Below are 26272 nucleotides of genomic sequence, written 5' to 3'. Positions count from 1 at the left end.
TGGTTTTCTGTTCCTGCATTAATTCACTTAGGATGATGGCTGCCAGCTACATCAATGTTGCTCCAAAGGACATGATTTTATTCTTTTTTATGACTGCATAAGATTCCAAAAAGACGGGATTTCATTCTTTAAAAATGTACATTGAAGCCAGTTGGGAAGGCTTGCATTCCATGCTAAGAAGCTGGTCTTGTAACAAATTTTAAAGTAGTTCTGAATATCCTCTATGTGCCCTGTAATGAAATCAGGATAATTACATTGGCCACTCAAGTAATGACTGGTAAACTAGAGGGGTTTTTGTTTGCTTTTTCTCAGGAGTCTTTTTCTGTATTATTTCACATCATCTGTCTTAGTGAGTTTGGGCTGCTATAACAAATACCATAGACTAGGTGGCTTTAACAACAAGCATTTATTTCTCACAATTCTGCAGACTGAGAAGTCTAAGATTAAGGTACCAGCCTGGTAGGGGCTCTCTTCCTGGTTTGCAGGTGGCCATCTTGCTGTATCTTCACGGGAGGAAAGAGAGAGAGATCATCTTTCTGGTATCTCTTTTTATAAAAGCATCCATCTCATCATGAGGGGCTCCACTCTCATGACCTCATTACCTCCCAAAGACTCCACCTCCACATGCTATTACACCGAGGATAAGGGTTTCAACATAAGAATTTTGGGTAGATACAAGCATTGAATTCATTGCACCATAGACAAAAGTGGAAATTAGCCTTCTATAAATACCAGTTCATATTCTATGTGCTCTGGAATGTCTTCCCTAATCAAGTTAATCTGCCTTTTTTATATTCTGTTTTGGGTCGTGCTTCTTAGGCTTTAATGTGCGTGAGAGTCACCTGGCAGATCTTGTTAAAATGTATATTGCGATTCAGTAGGTCTGGGGTGGAGTGGGGCTGATTCTGCCTTTCTAATGAGTTCTCTGGTGATTCCAGTCCTGCTGGTCGAGAGGGTGTACTTGGAATAGTAAGGTTTCAGAAGGTGGACTATTTTTTATTAGATAGGCAATACAGTACACAAAACTGGTTAAGAGCAAGTCTGGATTTGAACCCTGACTGCTGCATGTGGTTGAGGACAAGTTACTTAATCTCTCTAAGCCTCTGTTTCCTGTTAAATGAGGACAACAAATAGTACCAACTTCAAACGGTTGCTTTAAAAGGCTTAGCACAGTATTTTATACTAACAGCTAAAAGAAAACACCATAATAGTAACAAGAATGGCAAAAATAGTAACCATGGTAATATTTAGGATAGAAGGATAACCACACAAACTGGGATTGTATCCAGTGAGTGTTCCTGACAGCTCAGGGTCAGGATTCTAAAGTGGTATCTAACCACCCTCCCAGCACATTCATGACAGTCTGATTAACATTTTTTCCTCCCAGTGATGGAAACAAGAGTAGGTTCTTTTCCTGCTGCATAACTGGGCCTTTACATAAAGAAAAGGCTCACAAAATAAAACACAAAGTAAAACATAAGTAATCTCTAAGAATATTACCTAGCTTTCCTCAACCCAGTGAGGCAGAAAAAGGGCAGATAACCAGCTAAGAGGGAAATGAAGGGCTATGGCATCTCATCACTCCTGACAGAATTCCCGATACACTGTAAAGCAGGAGGGTGTCAAATGTTACTCTAGCAGCTGGCAGGACCCCATGGGATGAGTCTTGCTTTGATAATTCTGCAAACATATCACAGCATATGCAATAGCAGCAGAAACACGAACCCCAACTGGTCTTGTCTCAAGCTGCCTTGGGGATATATTGTCACAGAAATACAAGTTTAAAAAATCTAAACTCTTGAAACTTTTCGAGACCGACTAGACACTTCTAAGCTATGCTACCCAGGCCCAAGTAACCTAATGATCCTTTTAAAACATACTGCTAAGAGCTAATGACATTCTTACATTTCAAACATAGTTTTGTGTTAATTCAAATTGTTGAGAGGATCACATGATCCCAGGAGTTTGAGACCAGCCTGGGCAACATGGTGAAACCCTGTCTCTATAAAAAAATACAAAAATTCGTCAGGTGTGGTGACACATGCCTGTAGTCCCAGCTTCTAGGGAGGATGAGGTGGGAGGATCACCTGAGCCCAGGGAGCTTCAGGCTGCTGTGTGCCATGATCACACCACTGCACTCCAGCCTGGGTGACAGAGCAAGATGCTGTCAAAGAAAAAGAAAAAAAAAAAAAGAAAAGAGGGAGGGAGGGAGGGAGGGAGGGAGAGAGGAAGGAAGGAAGGAAGGAAGGAAGGAAGGAAGGAAGGAAGGAAGGAAGGGAGGGAGGGAGGGAGGGAGGGAGGGAGGGAGGGAGGGAGGGAGGGAAGGAAGGAAAATTCAAACTGCTATATTCCAACAAAGTTGTATAAAAGCTGTTTCACATTTACGGTATACAGGCTTCAACTAATGAAGGTGGTATTTTGATGACTAAAAGGAGAATGTCTGGTTTCAAATTGGCAGACGAAATGGGAGCCAAAGCCCTGGAAAAAGAAATTGTTCTAAAACCCCTACCAGTACAAAATCTGAGGCTACTGCTATACCATAAACTTTACAACGATCTTGGTGATTCACTAACAGTTATTATGCTAAATTTGAGGGATGCATAATCTCAAGCCAACACACATAAATGAGACTTTTAATAATTAAAGCTGTCTACACTCTATTACCCAGAAGTACTATTTTTAAGATTGTTCCTATAAGAAAAAAATAAAGTGACAAAAAGTCATGTCAACAAAGTTCATAACAGTAGTCTTTATAACAAAAAAAAATCGGAACTAACTTTAATAACTAAAAGAAGAAGAAAAATATTTATCAATGCAACAGAATATAATGCAACTATTACAACCCTCAGCCTCAACTCTTAGGGTACTCTGATTTTACAATAAAACAGCAACTCATAGAATTCTTGCAAGGAGTATCTCATACATTATGATTGAAAATTGTGCAAAAATGGTAAAGAAGCAATAATAATATTAATGTTACCATTTGGTTTAACATTTGCTTTTTGTTTAACATTTTACTTTCCTCCCCTCCCATTATCTATATGAGAAAGATAATTTTCTTTAATTATATGACCTTTGTTCATTTTGTGCTAAAGTATCTATCTTAGGTACAAGAAATGATTTCAAGTCATTGTGATTACTAATGAGGATGACTATAACCTTCACTTTAATTACCTTCAAAAGAAAAATGAGCTTCCATTTCTAGAAGTATGGTGGACTAGATATCTTCCTAACCACGAACTGAAAACATTAAAATGCTAAATAAAATACTAAAACTTCTTTTTTTATGGTAAAAATATGTACATATATTTAGAATTAGCCAGCTGGACTCAGTTTAGATAATCCCAATTTTGTTGGCAACATCCAAAGCATCATAATCAGGAGCCAGTTGAACATATGCCTTCTTCTCTCCATCAGGCCAAATCAGGGTGTTGACCTTGGCCACATCAATGTCATAGAGATTCTTAACAGCCTGTTAGATCTGGTGCATGTTGGCTTTAACATCTACAGTGAACACAAATGTGTTGTTGTCTTCTATCTTCTTCATGGCAGACTCCGTGGTCAGTGGAAACTTGATGATAGCATAGCAGTCAAGCTTGTTTCTCCTGGGGGTGCTCTTCCGAGGATATCTGGACTGCCTCTGGAGTCACAGTGTTTGGGGCTGCTGGAAGGTGGGTAACGTGCAGATCTTCTCTTTTTTTTTGTGGCTGTGGAAACCTTTCAACACCGCGTTGGCCTTCAAAGCCATCGCTTTGGCTGCAGTTTTAGGAGGGTCGGGAGCTTCCTTCTTTGCTTTTGGCACCATCTCGTGAAAAGGGCTAAAACTTCCTTTTTAAATGCAACAAGAGCCAAGCAAGACATTAAGGAATATTCAGAAGTCAAAAACTAAGTGACTATGGAAACCCAGAAAGGTACATACCATACTGAAACCTGCTTTTCTCTTGAGGTTATATATCTAACTAAATGACCTTGACCTTAGATTTCCACAGCCTCCCAGGGATTGGGAGGGAGGAGAAAAAGACCAGGTCTTCTCAAGTTAGAAAGCATAATAAGTGATTCTTCCAATAAAAATGGGATGACAAAATGCTACACCTTCTAAGTAATAGTATACTAAAAGTAATCACAACTCTCTTCCCCCAAACCCCTAAAGAGAACTTCAGGGAAATGGGTCTGACCTTAGTGTTGAATAGAAAGTGGGAAAAAACCTAAGTATTAATAACCACAACAGCTTTCTCCCTGTCTACATCCTAACTTCACACTACATAGGTGGTACAAGAAACCTCAAGTCAAGAATTTAGTTCTCAGACACATAATAGAATCAAATATAAATCTCTGCAATAACTAACCTTCAAGTCAGACCTTAAAGAATTCTCACTGTTCTAAGAAATAACAATTCACCATCATGAAAATTCACAAAATACACAGGAAAACAAGGTACTATGAGTAAGAACCAGCAGAAACAACAAAGAACAAAATCAAATATATGAAAACTTCAGACACTAAAGTACCAATCATAGAATATAAAATAAATATGTTAATGTCTTCAGTGAACCAAGAGAATTAAAACATGAGTTAAAAAAGGAAAAAATAAACTATTAAGTAAAAATTTGAAAAAGAACTAAATATATAATAATTGAAATTTAAAACTTAGTAAGTTCTATAGCAGATTAAAGGCAGCTAAAGAGAGAATTAGTGAACTGGAAGGTAGAGCTCAATTACCCAGAATAAAGCAGAAAGAGAAAAAGAGATAGAAAGTATAAAAGAAAGTTAAGTGACATAGAGCATTGAGCAAGAAGGTCTAAAACACATGTAATCAGATGACAGAAGGACAGAAGAGATAAAATGGGATGAGACAATAACTGAAGAAATAATGGCTGAGAACTCATCAACATTTATGATAACAACAATCCGCAAACTTATAAAGCCCAACAAGTCCCCAGTGGGAAAAATAAAAATAAAAATAAATTCATACCTACACATATCATAGTAATGGCAAAACACCAAAGACAAAATGATTTTAAATGCAACTAGAGAGAAAAGTCATGTTACCTTTAAAGGAAAAACAATGAACTGATAGCCAAATTTTCAATAACTGAAACCAGAAGACAAAGAACATTATATATTGACTCTGGTAACAGAAAATAATTATTAATCTAGAATTATCCAAGAAAAATATCTTTAGAGACCAAGGGGAAAATTAATATAATTCAGTGGAGGGAAAGGAAATTGAGAAAGTTTACTACCAACAAATTCTCATTAAAGAAAATTCTATGTATGCACTTCAGGCAGAAGGAAAGTAATCTCAGGTGGAAAGTCTGACATGCAAAGAAAATTGTAGATATGTTATCAGAGTGAACAGACAACCTACAAAATGGTAGAAAATTTTTGCAATCTATCCATCTGACAAAGGTCTAATAGGCAGAGTCTACAAGGAGCTTAAACAAATTTACAAGAAAAAAACAACCCCGTTATAAAGTGGGCAAAGGACATGACAGACACTTCTCAAAAGAAGACATACATTCAGTCAAGAAACATATGCAAAAAAGCTCAACATCACTGATCATTAGAGAAATGCAAATCAAAACCATGATGAGATACCATCTCATGTCAGTCATAATGGCTATTATTAAAAAGTCAAAAAACAACAGATACTGCCAAGGGGATGGAGAAAAAGGAATATATATATATAGAGAGAGATGGAGTCTTGCTCTGTTGCTCAGGCTAGAGTGTAGTGGCATGATCTTGGCTCACTGCAACCTCTGCCTCCCGGGTTCAAGCGATTCTCCTGTCTCAGCCTCCCATGTAGCTGGGATTACAGGCGTCCACCACCACATCAGGCTAATTTTTGTATTTTTAGTAGAGAAAAGGTTTTGCCATGTTGGCCAAGCTGATCTCAAACTCCTGACCTCAGGTGATCTCCCTGCCTTGGCCTCCCAAAGTGCTGGGATTACAAGCATGAGCAACCACACCTGGCAGAAAAAGGAACACTTTTACACTATTGGTAGAAGTATAAATTAGTTCGACCATTGTGGAAGACAGTATGGCAATTCCTCAAAGGCCTAGAGGCAGAAATACCATTCAACTCAACAATCCCACTATTGGATGTATACTCAATGGAATATAAAGCATTCTGTTATAAAGATACATGGACACATATGTTCATTGCAGCACTATTCACAATAGCAAAGACATGGAATCAGCCTAAATCCCCATCAATAATAGGCTGGATAAAGAAAATGTGGTACATATACACCATGGAATACTATGCAGTCATAAAAAAGAACAAAATCATGTCCTTTTCAGGGACATGGATGGAGCTGGAAGCCATTATCCTCAGCAAACTGACACAGGAACAGAAAACCAAATACCACATGTTCTCACTTATAAGTGGGAGGTGAATGACGAGAAAACATGGATACAAGGGGGAGGAGAACAACACACACTGAGGCCTATTGGAGGGTAGAGGGTGGGAGGTGGGAGAGCATCAGGAAAAACAGCTAATGGATGCTGGGCTTAATACCTAGGTGATGGGATGATCTGTACAGCAAACCACTATGGCACATGTTTACCTATGTAACAAACATGAACATCCTGCACATGTATCCCTGAACTTAAAAGTTGGAAATGAAAAAAGGGATAAAAAATGCTGTAAAAAGAAAAAAATGTAGGTATGTGATAGAATGAAAACAAAACACTGATTCTTATAAAATAAAAATGATACAGTTTTGTGGAGATAAACAAAAATGATAAAATTATATTATATAACAATAACATAATAACATATAAGACAGAGTATGTAAGCCAGGAGTGGTATCATTAGAATTAAAATGTTCTAAGATTCAACATAGTACTGGAAGTCCTAGCCAGAACAATCAGACAAGAGAAATAAATAAAAGACATCTAAATAGAAAAAAGAAGTCATTGGCAGATGGGAGGCAGGACTAGATTTCAGCTCCAACTCGGATGGAAAGAGCAGCATGTGAATCTCGCATCATGAATTTTTGCTCCAGAATGACTGCAGGAATGAATCAGGAAACCTGAGAGGACCCACAGACCCCTGAAGGAAGTGGATTGCTTTTGCAGGACTCAAGAGACACCCCAAATACTGCGCTGATATTCATGGCTGAGAGACCCACAGACAGTTCACATCACAGTACTCTGTGCAGACAACCCCCACTACCAGCCCAAAGCCTGGTAGACTTGCTGGGTGGCTAGATCCAGAAGAGAGATAACAATCACTACATCTCAGCTCTCAGGAAGCCACATCCTTAGGAAAAGGGGGAGAGTACTACATCAAGGGAACACCCCATGGGACAAAAGAATCTGAGTAACAGTGTTCAGCCCTAGACCTTCCCTCTGACAGAGCCTACCCAAATGAGAAGGAACTAGAAAACCAACTCTGGTAATATGACAAAACAAGGTTCTTTAACACCTCTAAAAAATCACACTAGCTCACCAGCAATGGATCCATTCAGCTAAGAAGAAATCCCTGATTTAACCGGAAAAGAATTTAGGAGGTTAGTTACTAAGCTAATCAGGGAGGCACCAGAAAAAGGCAAAGTCCAATGTAAGGAAATCCGAAAAATGATACAAGTGAAGGGAGAAATATTCAAGGAAATAGATAGCATAAATTAAAAAAAAAATCAAAACTTCAGGAAACAATGGACACACTTAGAGAATTGCAAAATGCTCTGGAAAGTCTCAGCAATAGAATTGAACAAGTGAAAGAAGGAAACTCAAAGCTTGAAGAGAAGTTCTTTGAATTAACCCAATCCAACAAAGACAAAGAAAAATGAATAAGAAAATGCCTCCAAGAAGTCTGGGATTATGTTAAACGACTGTACTGAAGAATTATCGGTGTTCCTGAGGAAGAAGAGAATTCTAAAAGTTTGGAAAACATATTTGGGAGAATAATTGAGGAAAGCTTTCCTTGCTTTGCTAGAGACCTAGACATCCAAATACAAGAAGTACAAAGAACACCTGGGAAATTGATCACAAAAAGATCATCACCTAGGCACATTGACATCAGATTATCTAAAGTTAAGATGAAGAAAAAAATCTTAAGAGCTGTGAGACAAAAGCACCAGGTAACCCATACAGAAAAACATATCAGATTAACAGCACATTTCTCAGCAGAAACCCTGAAAGCTAAACAGGACTGGGGCTCTATCTTCAGCCTCCTCAAACAAAACAACAGCCAAGAGTTTTGTACCCAGTGAAATTAAACTTTGTAAGTGAAGGAAAGAGAGTCTTTTTCAGACAAATGCTGAGAGAATTTGCCACTACCAGGCCACCACTACAAGAACTGCTAAAAGGAGCTCTAAATCTTGAAACAAATCCTGGAAACACATCAAAACAGAACTTCTTTAAAGCATAAATCTCATAGGACCTATGAAACAAAACTACAATTTAAAAAACAAAAACAAAAAATCAAGGTATACAGGCAAGGAATAGCACAATGAATGGAATGGTACCTCACATCTCAATACTAACATTGTATGTAAATGGCCTAAATGCTCCACTTAAAAGATACAGAATGGCAAAATGGATAAGAAGTCACCAACCATCTGCTGACTTCAAGAGACTCACCTAACACAAAAGGACTCACACAAACTTAAGGTAAAGGAGTATAAAAAGACATTTCAGGCAAAGGGACAACGAAAGCAAATAGGGGTAGCTGTTCTTATATCAGACGTAACAAACTTTAAAGCAACAGCAGTTAAAAAAGACAGAGAGACATTATATAACAACAAAAGGCTTGTCCAACAGGAAAATATCACAATCCTAAATATATATGCACCTAACACTGGAGCTCCCAAACTTATAAAATAATTACTAATAGACCTAAGAAATGAGATAGACAGCAACACAATAATAGTGGGAGACTTCGATACTCCACTGACAGCACTAGACAGGTCATCAAGACAGAAAGTCAACAAAGAAACAATGGATTTAAACTATACCTTGGAATAAATTGACTTGACAGATATATACAGCACATTCCATCCAACAACTGCAGAATATACATTCTATTCAACAGTGCATGGAACTTTCTCCAGGATAGACCATGTTATAGGCCACAAATATGATTCAGAAAATCGAAATTGGATAGATTTAAGAAAATCAAAATTGTAACAAGCAATCTCTCAGACCACAGTGGAATAAAACTGGAAACCAACTCCAAAAAGAACCTTCAAAACCATGCAAATCCATGGACATTAAATAACCTGCTCCTGAATGATCACTGGGTGAAAAATGAAATCAAAATGGAAATTAAAAAGTTCTTCAAACTGAACGACAATAGTGACACAACCTATCAAAACCTCTGGGACACAGCAAAGGCAGTGCTAAGAGGAAAGTTCATAGCCCTAAATGCCTACATCAAAAAGTCTGAAAGAGCACAAACAGACAATCTAAGGTCACACCTCAAGGAACTAGAGAAACAAGAACAAATCAAACCCAAACCAGCAGAAGAAAGGAAATAACCAAGATCAAAACAGAACTAAATGAATTTAAAAAAAAAATACAAAAGATAAATCAGCTTCTTTGAGAAAACACCAAATGGCGAATGACACCGATGCAATGCAGGGGCAGGTGGGGCTGGAGGCCCCAGGGGCCCTGGGATAGGGAACCACGGTGGCTTCCTGGGAGGCTTTGGCAGTAGCATCCAGGGCCAGGGTCGCAGCCACGGAGCTTGCAGAGGCAAGGTGAGGACAAGGAGTGGATGCCCATCACCAAGCTGGGCCATCTGGTCAAGGACATGAAGATGAAATCCCTGGAGAGCTATTCTCCCTGCCCATCAAGGAGTCTGAGATCATTGACTTTTTCCTGGGGGCCTCTCTCAAGGATGAGGTTTTGAAGGTTATGCCAGTGCAGAAGCAGACCCACGCTGGCCACAGCACCAGGTTCAAAGCGTTTGTTGCCATCGGGGACTACAATGGCCACGACGGTCTGGGTGTTAAGTGCTCCAAGAAGGTGGTCACTGCCGTCCTTGGGGCCACGATCCTGGCCAAGCACTCCATTGTCCCTGTGCACATAGGCTACTGGGGGAACAAGATTGGAAACCCCCATGCCATCCCTTGCAAGGTGACAGGCCGCTGCGGCTCTGTGCTGGTGACTTTATCCCTGTGCCCAGGGGCACTGGCATCATCTCAGCCCCTGTGCGCAAGAAGTTGCTGATGATGCCTGGTATTGATGACTACTACACCTCAGCCAGGGACTGCATTGCCACCCTGGGCAACTTAGGCAAGACCACCTTTGATGCCATCTCAGACCTAAAGCTACTTGACCCCTGACCTCTAGAAGGAGACTGTATTCACCAAGTCTCCCTATAAGGAATTCACTGACCACCTCGTCAAGACCCACGCTAGAGTTTCCGTGCAGAGGACCCAAGCTCCAGCTATGGCTACAACATAGGGTTTTTATACAAGAAAAATAAAGTGAATGAAGCCTGAAAAAAAAAAAAAGAGATAAATCAAACACAAAGCTGGTTCTTTGAGATGATAAATAAAATTGACAGACCATTAGCAAGATTAACCAAGAAAAGAAGAGAGAAAATCCAAATAAGCTCAGTAAGAAATGAAATGGGAGATATTACAAGTGACACCACAGAAATGCAAAAGATGACTCAAGGCTACTATGAACACCTTTACATACATAAACTAGAAAACCTAGAAAAGATGGATAAATTCTTGGAAAGATACAACCCTCTTAGCTTAATTTATATCGGGAAGAATTAGATACACTGAACAGACCAATAACAAGCAGTGAGATTGAAATGGTAATTTAAAAATTACCAACAAAAAAAAGTCCAGGACCAGACGGATTCACAGCAAAATTCTACCAGACGTTCAAAGAAGATTTGATACCAATCATATTGACACTATTCCACAAGATAGAGAAAGAGGGATCCCTCCCTAAATCATTCTATGAAGCCAGTATCACCCTAATACCAAAACCAGGAATGGACATAACCAAAAGTGAAAACTAGAGACCAATAGCCCTGATGCACATAGATGCTAAAATACTAGCTAACTGAATCCAACAACATATCAAAAAGATAATCCACCATGATAAAGTGGGTTTCGTACCAATGATGCAGGGATGGTTTAACATACACAGGTCAATAAATGTGATACACCACATAAACAGAATTAAAATCAAAAATCACATGATCATCTGAATAGATGCAGAAAAAGTATTCAACAAAATCAGCATCTCTTTATGATTAAAACTCTCAGCAAAATCGGCATACAAGGGTCATACCTCAGTATAATAAAAGTCATCTATGACAGACCAACAGCCAACGTAATACTGAATGGGGAAAAGTTGAAAGCATTCCCTCTGAGAACTGGAACAAGACAGGGAAGCCCACTCTCACTACTCTTCTTCATCATAGTACTGGAAGTCCTAGCCAGAGCAACCAGACAAGAGAAAAAAATAAAGGGCATCCAAATCAATAAAGAGGAAGTCAAGCTATCGCTGTTTGCTGATGATATGACCATTTATGTAGAAAACCCTAAAGACTCCTCCAGAAAGCTCCTAGAACTGATAAAAGAATTCAGCAAAGTTTCCAGATACAAATTGCTGTATACAAATCAGTAGCTCTTCTGTACACCGATGGTGACCAAGCTGAGAATCAAATCAAGAACTCAACCCCTTTTACAATAGCTGAAAGAAAGAAAAAAAAAAAACCATTTAGGAATATACCTAATCAGGGAGGTGAAAGATCTCTACAAGGAAAACTACAAAACACTGCTGAAAGAAATCATAGATGCCACAAACAAATGGAAACACATTACATGCTCATGGATGGGTAGAATCAATATTATGAAAATGACCATACTGCCAAAAGCAATCTACAAATTCAGTGCAATTCCCATAAAAATACCACCATCATTCCTCACAGAATTAGAAAAAAAATTCTAAAATTCATATAGAAACAAAAGAGCGCCCTCATAGCCAAAGCAAGGCTAAGCAAAAAGAACAAATCTGGAGGCATCACATTACCTGATTTCAAACTATACTATAAGGCCATAGTCACCAAAACAGCATGGTACAGGTATAAAAATAGGCACATAGACCAATGAAACAGAATAGAGAACCCAGAAATAAACCCAAATACTTACACCCAACTGATCTTCAACAAAGCAAACAAAAACATAAAGTGGGGAAAGGACACCCTTTTCAACAAATGATGCTGGGATAATTGATTAGCTACATGTAGGAGAATGAAACTGGATCCTCATATCTCACCTTATACAAAAATCAACTCAAGATGTATTAAGAACTTAAATCTAAGACCTGAAACTATAAAAATTCTAGAAGATAACATTGGAAAAACTCTTCTAGACATTGGCTTAGCCAAAGATTTCATGACGAGAACCCAAAAGCAAATACAATAAAAACAAAGATAAATAGCTGGGACTTAATTCAACTAAAGCACTTTTGCACAGCAAAAGGAACAGCCAGCAGAGTAAATAGATAACCCACAGAGTGGGAAGAAATCTTCACAATCTATACATCTGACAAAGGACTAATATCCAGAATCTACAATGAATTCAACAAATAAATAAGAAAAAACAATCTCATCAAAAAGTGAGCTAAGGACATGAATAGACAATCCTCAAAAGAAGATACACAAATGGCCAACAAACATATGAAAAAATGCTTGACATCACTAATGATCAGGGAGATGCAAATCAAAACCACAATGTGATACCGTCTTACTCCTGCGAGAATGGCCATAATAAAAAAAAAACAAAAAATAGTAGATGTTGGTGTGGATGTAGTGAACAGGGAACATTTCTATGCTGCTGGTGGGAATGTAAACTAGTACAACCACTATGGAAAACAGTGTGGAAATTCCTTAAAGAACTAAAAGTAGAACTACCATTTGATCCAGCAATTCCACTGCTGGGTATCTATCCAGAGGAAAAGAAGTCATTATATGGGAAACATACTTGCACACGCATGTTTATAGCAGCACAATTCACAATTGCAAAATCGTGGAACCAACCCAAATGCCCATCAATCAATGAGTGGATTAAAAAAAAAACAACTGTGGTATATGTATATATATGATGGAATACTACTAAGCCATAAAAAGGAATGAATTAATGGCATTTGCAGTGACCTGGATGAGATTGGAGGCTATTATTCTAAGTGAAGTAACTCAGGAATGGAAAAACAAACATCGTATGTTCTTGCTTATAGCAGGAGCTAAGCTATGAGGATGCAAAGGCATAAGAATGACACAATGGACTTTGGGGACTCGGGGAAAGAGGGGAAAGGAGGTGAGGGATAAAAGACTACAAATAGAGTGCGGTGTATACTGCTCGGGTGATCGGTGTACCAAAATCTCACAAATCACCACTAAGGAACTTACTCATGTAACAAACATTACCTGTTCTCCAATAACCAATGGAAATTTAAAAAAAAATAAAAAGAATAAGTCAAATTATCTTTCTTCACTGATGATATGATTGTATACCTAGAAAACCCTAAAGACTCTACCAAAAGGCTCCTAAAACTGATAAATGACCTCTGTAAAGTTTCAGGATACAAAATCAATGTACAAAAATCAATAGTATTTCTATACAACAACAGCATTCAAGCTGAGAGCCAAATCAAGAATGTAATTCCATTTTACTAAGCCCCTCAAAAAAAAAAAAAAAAAACAAACAAACACCACAAACAAACCTAAGGGCCGGGCGCAGTGGCTCGCGCCTGTAATTCCAGCACTTTGGGAGGCCGAGGCAGGCAGATCATGAGGTCAGGAGATCGAGACCATCCTGACTAACACAGTGAAACCCTGCCTCTACTAAAAATACAAAAAAATTAGCCGGGCGTGGTGGTGGGCGCCTGTAGTCTCAGCTACTGGGGAGGCTGAGGCAGGAGAATGGCGTGAACCCAGGAGGCGGAGCTTGCAGTGAGCCCAGATCGTGCCACTGCACTCCAGCCTGGGCAACAGGGCGAGACTCCGTCTCAAAAAAAAGAAAAGAAAAACCCTAGGTACACATCCAGTTAAGGAGGTGAAAGATCTCTATGAGGAGAACTACAAAATGCTGCTGAAAGAAATCATAGATGACATAAACAAATGAAAAAACATTCTATGTTCATGGATTGGAAGAATCAATATTATTAAAATGGACATAGCCCAAAGCAATCTACAAATTCAACACTATTCCTGTCAAGCTACCAATGTCATTTTTCACAGAATTAGAAAAAACTTCTGAAATTAAATAGCCATAGCAATCCTAAGCAAAAAGAGCGAAGCAGGAGGCATCACATTACCCAACTTCAAATTATTCTAATAAGGCTACAGTAACCAAACAGCATGGTACTGGTACAAAAACAGACACATAGACCAATGAAACAGAATAGAAAACCCAGAAAAAAAAGCTGCACACCTGCAACCATCTGATATTCAAAAAAGTTGACAAAAATAAACAATGGATAAAGGACTCTATTCGACAAATGGTGCTGAGACAGCTGGCTATCCATAACCAGAAGGAAACAAAAGGACCTCGACATTTCACCACATCCAAAAATTACCCCAAGGTGGATTAAAGACTTAAATCTAAGACCTCTAATTACAAGACTCCTCAAAGAAAATCTAAGAAATACCATTCTGGACATCGGCCTTGGGAAAGAATTTGTGACTAAATTCTCAAAAGTAATTGCAGCAGGAACAAAAATTGACAGGTGTGATCTACTTAAACTAAATAGTTTCTGCACAGCAAAAGAAATGATCAACAGATTTAACAGACAGCCTACAAAATGGGAGAAAATATTTGCAAACTATTCATCCAACAAAGGTCTAATATCCAGAATTTGTAAGTAACTTAAACAATTTGTAAGTTTGTTTTTTAAAAGGTAAAAAAAAAACATTACCTTTAAAAGATAGGCAAAAGACATGAACAGACACTTCCCAAAAGAAGATAAAAAAGTGGCCAACAAACATATGGGAAAATGCTCAACAGAGAAATGCAAATCAAATCCATTATGAGATACCATCTGACACTAGTCAAAATGGCTATTATTAAAAAGTCAAAAATTAACAGATGCTGGCAAGGCTGTGGAGAAAAGAGAATGCTTATACACAGTTGGTGGGAATGTAAATTAGTTTAGTCACTGTGGAAAGCAGTTTGGAGATTTCACATAAAACTGAAAACAGAACTGCTATTTGACCCAGAAATCCCATTATTGGATTATATAACCAAAGACAAATAAATCATTCTACCAAAAAGACACATGTACTCATATGTTCATCACAGCACTATTCACAATAGCAAAGACATGGAATCAATCTAGATGCCCATCAATGTTGGATTGAATAAAGAAAATGTAGTACATGTATACCATGGAATACTATGCAGCCATAAAAAAGAATAAAGTCATGTGCTTTGCAGAAACATTGATGTAGCTGGAGGCCATTATCCTAAGCAAATTAATGTAGGAAAAGAAAACCAAATACCACAGGTTCTCACTTATAAGTGGGAGCTAAGCACTGGGTACACATGACATAAAAACAGGAACAATAGACACTGGGGCCTCCTAGAGGAAGGAGAGAGAGAGGCGAGCAAGGGCTGAAAAGCTTCCTGTTGAGTACTATGCTCACTACCTGGGTGACAGGATTATTGGCACCCCAAGCCTCAGCATCATACTATGTACTCACATAACAATTCTGCACAGTACCCTGTGAATTGAGAATAAAATTTGAAATTATAAAATAAAATTTCAGAAAGAAAGAATAAAATAAAATGTCCTAAGGATTTTATATGTTTAAGGGGGCAAACATATTAATTAATGTTAGATTTTGATAAATGATATTTGAAAGCTAATTTTAGAATGATTAACAAAGTGAAAATAATATAGCATAAAATTTCCTTACTAGCTGGATGTGGTGGCTCATGCCTGTAATCCCAGTACTTTGGGAGGCTGAGGCAGGAAGATACCTGAGGTCAGGAGTTTGAGGCCAGCCAGCCAACATGGCAAAACCCTGTCGCTACTAAAAACACAAGAATTAGCCTGGCGTGGTGGCGCTCACCTGTAATCCCAGTTACTTGGGAGGCTGAGGCATGAGAATCGCTTGAACCCAGGAGGCAGAGGCTGAAGCGAGCTGAGATCGCACCACTGCACTCTAGCCTGGGTGACAAAGTAAGACTCTGCCTCAAAAAATAACAAAATAAAGGCCAGGCGTGGTGGCTCACGCCTGTAGTCCCAGCACTTTGTGAGGCCGAGGTGGGTGAATCACCTGAGGTCAGGAGTTTGAGACCAGCCTGGCCAACGTGGTGAAACCCTTTCTCTACTAAAAATACAAAAGTTAGCTGGGCGTGGTGGCATGAGCCTGTAATCCCAGCTACTTGGGAGGCTGGACGCACGAGAATTGCTTGAACTGGGGAGGCGGAGGTTGCAGTGAGCTGAGATCACGCCACTGCACTCCAGCCTGGGCAACGGAGCAAGACTCTGTCTCAAAAAATATAATAAAAAAAAATCTCCTAACTAGCAGGGAAAAAAATTGAATGAGAAAAAAAAATGCAATTGATGCAGGGGAGGACAAGAAAGACCATAGAAAAGGTAGGGCAAATACAAACCACTAAATAAAATTGTCAAAATAAATCTAAATATGTTAGTAATTCAAATAAATATAAAGACACATAAAAATCAATTATAGTAACAGTGAACATGCAGAAGCTGACATTAAAAACACAGGGCAATTTACAATCACTCCAAGGAAAATGAAATACTTATGCATTTACTTAGCATGCACTAGATCTATATGCTACAAATTACAAAATGCTGATTTTGTGAAAGTCAAAGAAGACTTAAACAAATGAAGAGATATATCATGTTTATGAACTGGAAGATTCACTTTAGTAAAAGCTGTCAATTCTCCCCAAATTTGTCTATAGTTTAGTGTAATTCCTATCAAAATCTTAGCAATAGTTTTTTCATAGACCTAGGCAAGCTTATGCTAAAATATATATGAAAAGGCACAGGCACTGAATAGCTAAAGCAATCTTGACAAAGAAGAAAGACAAAGAAATGGGAGAAACTACTCTACCCATATGAAACCTGGCTCTATAATTGCTGTAATCAAGAGAGTGTGGTGTGGGCAGAGGGGTAGACACATGAATCAACGGAGCAGCGCAGGAGACTCAGAAATAGATTCACACAGTCTGCTACACTGACTTTTGACAAAGGCGCAACACCAATTTAAAGGAAATTTAAAGGCGCAAAACCATTTTCAACAAATGATGCTGGAACAATTGCATATCCATATGGGGGTAAAAAAAAAAAAAAAGCCCTAGATCTAAATTTCATGCTTTATATTTTAAAAATGAGCTCAAATTGGATCACAGACTTAAATGTAAAATATAAACCTATAAGACTTTCAGCAAAACACATAACAGAAAGTTGTCAGGTTCTGGGGCTGAGCCAGTAGTTGTCAGACTTGACACCAACAGCAGCATGATACATAAAAAAGAAAAACTGATGAATTAGACCTCACTGAAATTAGAAATGTTTGTTCTGTGAAAGCTACATAAAGAGGATGAAAAGGAAAACTACACACCTGGAGAAAATATTTGCAAGTCATACGCCTTAGTCCTTTTGTACTGCTATAACAAAATACCTCAAACTGGGTAATTTATAAAGAACAGACATTTATTTTTCACAGTTCTGGAGGATGGGAATTCCAAGATTTAATCACCAGCGTCTGGTATCTCCACTTTCAACCAAGATGGAGCCCTGTTGCTGCATCCTCCTGAGGGGACAAATGCTATGTCCTCAAATAGCTGAAGGGATGGAAAGGGCAAAAAGGGCCTAAGCTAGTTCCCTCCAGCTAGGCACTAATTCATTCATGAGAGGAGAGTCCCCCTGACTTAATCACTTCCCAAAAAGACCCCACCGCTTAATACCATCATAATGGTGATTAAGTTTCAACACATGAATTTTGGAGGGAATGCCATCTTTCAAATCATAGCACCAAATATCTAGCAAAGAACTTACATATTTTAAATTCTAGAATATGTAAAGAACTCTCAGAACTCAACAGTAAAAAATAATCTATTAAATGAACAAAATATATAAACAGACATTTTACCAAAGAGGATAAAAATAAGCACATGAAAAGGTATTCAATATCATAAGCCATTAGGAAACTTTAAATTAAAACTACAATGAGATACCCCCACACACATATCAACATGACTAAGATTTTAAAAAATAACACCACCAAATGCTGGCAAGGATGCAGAGAAACTGGCTCACTCATACATAACTGGTGGGAATGTAAAATGGTAAGCCACTCTGGAAAAGAGTTTAACAGTTGTTTAAAATGTTAAACTTGCAACTACCATACAGCCCAATAATTGCACTCCTGGACATTTATGCCACAGGAATGAAAGTTATTTTAACATAAAAACCCAAATATTAAGGGTTATAGCAGCTTTATTTGTTATTGTTAAAAACTGGACGTCAACAGATGAATGGTTAAAGAAATTGTGGTATATGCACAGCATGGAATTCTACTAAGCAATAAAAATAAATGTCTGTTGATACATATGACTTGGATGTCTCTAGGGAATTTTGTTGAGTACAATAATATAGTATGTAACTTTATAACCCCAAAAAGTTACACACTAAATTATTCCATGCAAATAAAATTTTGGGAGTGCCAAATTTTAGAAATGGAGGACTAATTAGTGGTTGCCAGAACAAGACCCTGTTTAAAAAAAAAAAAAAATACAAGTGTATAGAACTTAACACACACACTCGTACAATTCAAATTGGAAAAATCTAAATAAAATCAGTGAATTGTATTAATTTTCTGGTTGTAATATTATGCTATTATTTTGAAAAAGATTACCATTGGAGGAAACTGGGCAAAGTGTACAAAGGATCTTTCTGCATTGTATCTTAAACTGCATATTAATCTACAATTATCTTTTATTTAATTAATTTATTTATTAAGACAGGGTCTCACTTTGTCACACAGGCTGAAGGGCAGTGGTACAATCATGGCTCACTGCAGCCTCAACTTCCTTGGCTCAAGTGAGCCTCCCACCTCAGTCTCCCAAGAAGCTGGGACTACAGGTGCACACCACCACACCCAGCTAATTGTTTTGGTTTTTAGCAGAGGCAAGGTCTCACTATGTTGTCCAGGCTGGTCCTGAACTCCTGAGCTCAAGAGATCCTCCTGCCTCAGCCTCCCAAAGTGCTGGGATTACAGGCATGAGTCACCCCGCCTAGGTGTAATTATCTTTAAAAAAGACATTAATTACAACAGCATCCAAAAATATAAAGTGCCTAGAAATGAATCTAACAAACAATGGGTAAGATCCTTATGAAGAAATTATAAATTTTTTTTTGAAAGAGATAAAAAGACTAAATAAATGGAGTATAAGTCTTGTAATCATGGATTGGAAGACAAATTCATAAAGATGTAAAGATTCAATACTATTTCAATCAAAATCCTAACAAGGTTTCTTTGTGGAAACTAACAAGCTGATTCTAAAATTCATATGGAAAGAAAAGGGCCAAGAATTAAACACTGCTAAAGAAGAAAAACAGAAGGAAGAGACTTGCCTTACCAGAAAACAGGTGTTTTATAAAGCTGGAGCAGTTAAGATAGTGGCATTTGCACAGAAATAGCACAAATAACCAACAGGAGAAAATAGAGAACCCAGAACCCAGAAACAGGTTTGATTGTTAACAAAGGTGATGGGGAAAAGATGGACTCTTTTTTTTTTTTTTTTTTTTTTTTTTTTCCATTTTGAGATGGAGTTTCTCTCTGTCGCCAGGCTGGAGAACAGTGGTGCGATCTCGACTCGCTGCAACCTCTGCCTTCCGGGTTCAAGCAATTCTCCTGCCTCAGCCTGCCGAAATAGCTGGGATTACAAGCCCGTGCCACCACGCCCAGCTAATTTTTGTATTTTTAGTAGAGATGGGTTTTCACCATGTTAGCCAGGCTGGTCTAGAACTCCTGACCTCAAGTGATCCACTCCCCTTGGCCTCCCAAAGTGCTGGGATTACACGCGTGAGCCGCTGCACCCGACTGACTTTTTGTTTGTTTTGAGGTGGAGTCTCGCTCTACTGCGCAGGCCGGAGTGCAGTGGCCTGATCTCGGTTCGCGGCAACCTCTGCCTCCCGAGTTCAAGCAATTCTCCTATTTGTAGCTCCCGAGTAGCTGGAATTACAGGCGTGCGCCACCACACCCCGCTAATTTTTGTATTGTTCGTGGAGTTTTAAATTTAATATCACTAAGATAGCTGGTTATTCACGTCGGGGAAAAAGTGAAATTGGGTCTCATTTTTGTGGTTGTATATTCTGGGTCTTATTTTTGTGGTTGCCCCGTGAAAGGTGAGCGCAATGCCCCCATCCAAAACTGGTTCAGATATCAAGATTGTTGATACCACATATACAACAAGAAGGTATTTTAAAAGTTTATTACACACGATGAGGCTTTCTGGTCAGCACAGGACAGGCACCCAAATCAGTTCTAAATGGCTTGAGGGAGGGAGGGACAAGGGTCTTTGATTTTTAATGTGGTCAGTGATGGGGCTGGTATGAGGGATGATTTGAACTTTTCTTTGGCACCAAGGGAGGGGAATCAGCTTTGCCAGACGCTGGGCAAGAGGGAAATGGGGAGGGGTGGAGCCTGAAAGCTGTTGGTAGTCAAACATCAAAAATGGAATTAGATTCTTTATTATAGATCCCTTTTATACACATAAACAAAAAATTCCTTGTGGATTAGGGGTTATATTGAAAGCAAAAGTATGAAACTTTTAAAATACAAAATTGAAGAATATCTTTATGATCTCAAGGTAATGAAATATTTACTTGACATAGCACAGAAAGTACTAACCATAAAGAAAAAGTGATAAATTTAACTCCAGTGTATTAAAGTTAAAAACTTCTGTTTACCAAAAAAAAAAAAAAAAAAATTAAGAGATTAAATAAGTAAACCACACTCTGGGAGAAGTGATTTGTATGACCCCCCCCAAAATTGTACCCGGAATATACAAAGACCTACTATAAATCACCAGAGAAACACAGTCCAATAGAGAATGGACAGAAGACTTGAGCAAGCATTTCACAAAGAGGAGGCAGAAGTAGCCAAAAGTATAAAAAGATAAAAGATGCTCATAGTAAGATGACATTTCACATCTGCAAAGCTTGCAAAAATTAAAAATTCCGACAATATTAAGTGTTAGCATGAGCCACTAGAACACTTGTACACTGCCAGTGGCAGTAGAAATCACTATAATCGCTTTGAAAAAGCAATTTGGCATTACTTAGTAGATTCAAAGGCATGCAATTCCACTCCTAGGCACATACCTAAAGAAACTCTTGCACATATACACCAAAATACATGTGTAGTAATGTTCATAGTATAGTGACACTATTCATATTAGGAAAAAAATTGAAAACAGCCCAAATGTTCACCAACAGGAGAATGAATAAATTGTGGCAAATTCATACAATGGACTATTAGGTGAGAGTTAAAAGTAATAACTTACAGTAGAAGCAATGAAGTTACAAAAGAATGTATACGGTATGATGCTCTTCATATAAAGGCCAAAAGCATACAACATTAAACAACATATTGTTTAGAAGAAAAAATATGGCAACACAGCGAGTAAGAACAAGCAAATAAACACTCCACGTCAGTGTAACGATTACCTTTAAGTAGGGAGGGAAGAGATGAACACACAGGGAACTTCCAATTTTTTTTTTTAAAGGAGTAGGTATGTAGGTAATCGTTAAAATGCTATTCTTCAAATGTTAATATATTTTAAATTAATATTTAACTTTTATAAAGAAAAATCATTACCCTTGAATTCTCTTTCTGTTTAGGAAAGGAAAATTTACCATTGTGATATTTTTAGTGTCTTATGAGCCTTTTCTTGTACATGAGTATAAATCTAAGAAAAATAGAAAAGGAAATTGAAAAAGAAAATTCTTGCATATGTGCCAGGCAACAGCAGACAGCCCACCTTTCTCAGGGAGTCTGGCTACACAAAGGCCTGTGGAGGCAGAGCAGATTGGTGCATTCACCAAAAGAGCCTGGCTGACCTGCGCTGAGTTCCCCAGAGGACTGGGCCCTACTTATTTTTACATCATTAGCCCTCTTGGGGCAGGCTGAGGTCATATCCAATTTGAAAATGACCTTGGATCACAAGCTGAGGTTTTTAATTTGTTTACACTATTAAACATCCTGAGGTATGATTAATAAGTCTTCTGCATAGAGAAATAAGTTTATTTCTAACAAAGATGGTCCTTGTCATGTTTCTACTATTTATATTATTGCAGTGAGTTCATTCCACAAACTAATTTTCCAGCACTTTCTAATCTTCGCATTGCTTGGCAGTCTCCTAAACTCAGCAATAAGTTGTCTGATAAACCAATATGCAAGACACGAATTGTTTAGAAAATTATGAATTTGTGATTACTTTTAGCCTTTCAAAATAATAAAGTCATTAAAAAAATATTTTTTCTGTATTTTCCAAATTATCTATTACACTAAGGGAAAAAGCCTTATTTTTTTTTTTTTTTTTTTTGAGACAGAGTCTCGCTCTGTCGCCCGGGCTGGAGTGCAGTGGCCGGATCTCAGCTCACTGCAAGCTCCGCCTCCCAGGTTTACGCCATTCTCCTGCCTCAGCCTCCCGAGTAGCTGGGACTACAGGCGCCCGCCACCTCGCCCGGCTAGTTTTTTTTTTTTTTGTATTTTTTAGTAGAGACGAGGTTTCACCGTGTTAGCCAGGATGGTCTCGATCTCCTGACCTCGTGATCCGCCCGTCTCGGCCTCCCAAAGTGCTGGGATTACAGGCTTGAGCCACCGCGCCCGGCCAAAAGCCTTAATTTTTAAAGCTAACAAGAAATTGTGGGCTAAGATTCCTTAGGGAATCAAATATACATTTCACGTCTTGTAAAGAGGTCTATGAAAACTGTTACTACTATTTTAGGAGAGCTCAAGAATAAATAACAGACACATGTATTGAGTTGCTCTGTGTGTATTATAGTTAAAGACAGTGGTGCACTGGTAAATAGTTAACAATCAGCTGTATAGAGACGGAAATAGCCTTGACTTGCTTTGTAGCATTTGCCAATTTCTGTTGTGTAAATAATCCCACTGTGGCCAATTTCAAGCTACCAATTTGATATCACTAAATGTAGAGTTGGGGAGAAATGTACCACACGGATACAAAAGATGGAAGTAAATAACCTTAAGAGTATAGATGTTAAAATGTACACCATAATTAGAAAGTGATGTTTTTGAGCAGTTATTACATTAATATAAATTTTAAATTATAAGTTTATACAATTTGATTGTTAATAATTACTGTGTTTAACAACAGGCTGGCAAAATTCTTGAAGCTGCTTTAGCAAGGCACTAATTAGACCATACTTGTGGTAATGTACTACCCAATCCAGTACAACAATTAGTAGATGACAGAATTCAATATATGGACATGATTTTTATATAATGTTGTTATATATATAATGTTGATATATACATAACATATCTATAATTTGTTATATGTCAGCATTATATATATTTTCATTATATCTAATGTTATATATAAAACTTTATATATAATGTTGTTACATGAGTGTGTGTGTTCTTGTGTGTGTGTGTATTCCTACATACTCATGACTTTTATATAGGAAAGAGTTCTGAAATCCTCCTTTAAGGTAATTGCTTGGTAAACTGTATACACAATTCAATCACAGTCATGCTACTGAATTGTTTTGCAGATAACAGACCTAATTTTCAGAATTACCTCTTGGTCCAGCCAGATCAGAGAGAACAAAGCAACACATAATTTCTAGATTCCTAACAAAGTCATCTAGCAGGCCTAAAAGAACTCCAGTATCATTCCCAATCTGTCTAGTCAGTGTATGAGACACAAGGTAGGAAAGGAAAAAGGGGGAAAAGGGAGCCTCCCAAAGGATCCCTTCCACAATTAATTATGCAAATCACAAGCAAAGTAGACACTAAAATTTTAAGATTGATTGAAAGGCTTGCTCAATTTGCTTTAACAGTGATTCATAAACCAATCACGCAAATTCATACGCTAGATTGTCTAAAAAAATTAGAAAGATGTAGAATGGAATAAGATTACCTTAATTTAAATGTAAAAGACATGGTTGCTGAAGTACGAGTCTCTTACACTGTAAGCACTAGCCCATCAGATGTTAACAAAATCTGATATGCAACAGTTTTACATATCCCCTTGTGGGAGAAAGATCAACTTGTGATCTGCTTTATAAATCAGCTACAGTGTTAGAGTTAGGCTACTGTAGCTAAATGGCTTTTAGATATGCTTCCTGTTTTAAGCTACCATATTTACAAATGAAAGCTTTTTCAAACCACGGCTTTTAATATAATTTGCATATTTAGTAATACATTGATTAAAATTAAACACGGATTATTGCAATTTATTTCAGAAACAGATGGGATGCATTAAGTGAAAAGCCAGAGTTTTTAAATAGAACAGACTCACTGACTGACTACTGATGAATGATGAATATAAAAACTTTGTAAATTGGCAAAAAAAAAAAAAAAAAAAGCCCTTTGCGCCGATTTCTTTTCAAGGTTTTCCTGACTAGTGATTCCAGGAAATTAGTAATCAAGTTAATTTAAAATGAATAATGTATACCAAAGGTATGCATCAGCTTAATGAAGGCAGATTTCTCAGAATTAAAAATGCTTCCTCAAACTTTGAATCTTCCTTGTCTACAGGGTATGTGTTCTCAGGTTTTCCTAATTATGGATTTGATAGGGCTCACCAGCAGATGGCATTCTTCCATTACATACACTCCTGCTAGATTGCCTTGCTTTCATAGTTTCATGAAACTTCTTCACCAGCTAGTGTAAATTAACCATGAATTCACTCAACGGTAGAGAGAGCTGGGTTGAAGCATTTGTTTCTGAAATGGCATATTCTTAAAATAGTCTTGGTTGCTCCAAATGTGATTAGATGGTAACAAGTATTTCATTTTTACTCTGTTCTCTGTATCCATTGTTTTGTTGAATATCATTCACAAAAGCTATTTTTAGTAGGAATAATGTATAAGTGTATTATGTTAGCCTCTTGTCAGTTATTTCATCAAAAGCAGAACTAAGCTTTTGCCTCATCCCCTCCTCCCATAGCAGTGTGATATAATTCAATCAGATCACTACTATGCTAGTTCAATTATGAAAATAATTTTGCATATAAGTTTTTCATTTTGTGAAGCACAGGAATTTTCCAAGTTAATTTAGCAAAATCCAGTTTACTTTGCTTGGCTATCCAACACTTCTTATTAACCTAGATAATTAATTCTCAGAATCTCATAAAATTCATGAAGTAAAGAGTTCATTATTTAGTTCTGATACATTTTTCTTCCTTGATTTTTTTTTTAAGTGGGAAGTAAAAAGAGAATTGCATCTACAACATTTAAATAATGTTTCTATTACTAGAAATCTTCATTGGACAATACAGAAATCTTATTAATATATAGGCTCAAATTCAGCAACTTCAACTTGAATTGGATTGCTGAAAGTGAACTTGAAATAAAGTCAGTCTAAGACCAAATATTTTCTATTTAATATAGATGCTAATTATAAATTCTCAGAATAAGCTAAACTAGGCAGTTTACAGTACAAATTGTTCACTCCATAGTGAGTTTCAATGACACACTTTTCAAAGCAAGAAATCAAATAAAAACTATATTTATATAATGTTTCTGATGATTTTATATCTTAAAAACATGTGTTTTCTTTTGAAACAAAAAAATGATTTTTTCATCGAAATCCTGAATGCAGTAACAACATGCTATAGAGGTTTTATTTTGTTATATTTTGTTTATAAATGTAAAATATTACCAAAAACTACTTCCAGCTTTTTCAAAGTTTGATTAAATACTCAAAAGTACTTAAAAGGTCAGTTCCCAGTTTCACTGCTATGGATTACTCTAACATGAAATGTTTGTCACCTATTGTGAGTTGTGAAAATCCCCCTGTATCCAATGTGTTTTGTTTGGATTGAGATGGCATGCAGTTGATGGCTGTGACCTTCATGGTGGCTTAGATCCCTGGCTGGCACTGATTTTTGATTTAGTGCCGATCTGCTGCGCTTGTCACAGGCTGCAAGGTGCTTTCCATGCACTAATGGAACAGCTCAAGGGCAGAGGGGCCCTGTAAATGTCTATCTCTCACCAACCATGGGCTAAATAGAGAGGTGAGTTTTCTACATGTGAATGACAGACTCTGAGATTA

The 26272-nt window shown here is 37.6% G+C and overlaps 2 pseudogenes; one reads left to right on the top strand and one right to left on the bottom strand.

Annotated features, from left to right (window-relative positions):
- Window positions 1-3334: 3334 nt before the first annotated feature.
- LOC126957623 (60S ribosomal protein L23a-like) lies at window positions 3335-3805 on the bottom strand (annotated as a pseudogene).
- A 90-nt stretch (window positions 3806-3895) lies between these two features.
- LOC126956157 (40S ribosomal protein S2-like) lies at window positions 3896-10416 on the top strand (annotated as a pseudogene).
- The last annotated feature ends 15856 nt before the right edge of the window (window positions 10417-26272 follow it).

This window comes from Macaca thibetana, chromosome 6 (assembly GCF_024542745.1).
Source record: "Macaca thibetana thibetana isolate TM-01 chromosome 6, ASM2454274v1, whole genome shotgun sequence".
In the NCBI taxonomy this organism is placed as follows: Eukaryota; Metazoa; Chordata; class Mammalia; order Primates; family Cercopithecidae; genus Macaca; species Macaca thibetana.
The sequence above is the reverse complement of the archived record's forward strand: the minus strand, read 5'-3'. Positions and strand labels throughout refer to the sequence as shown.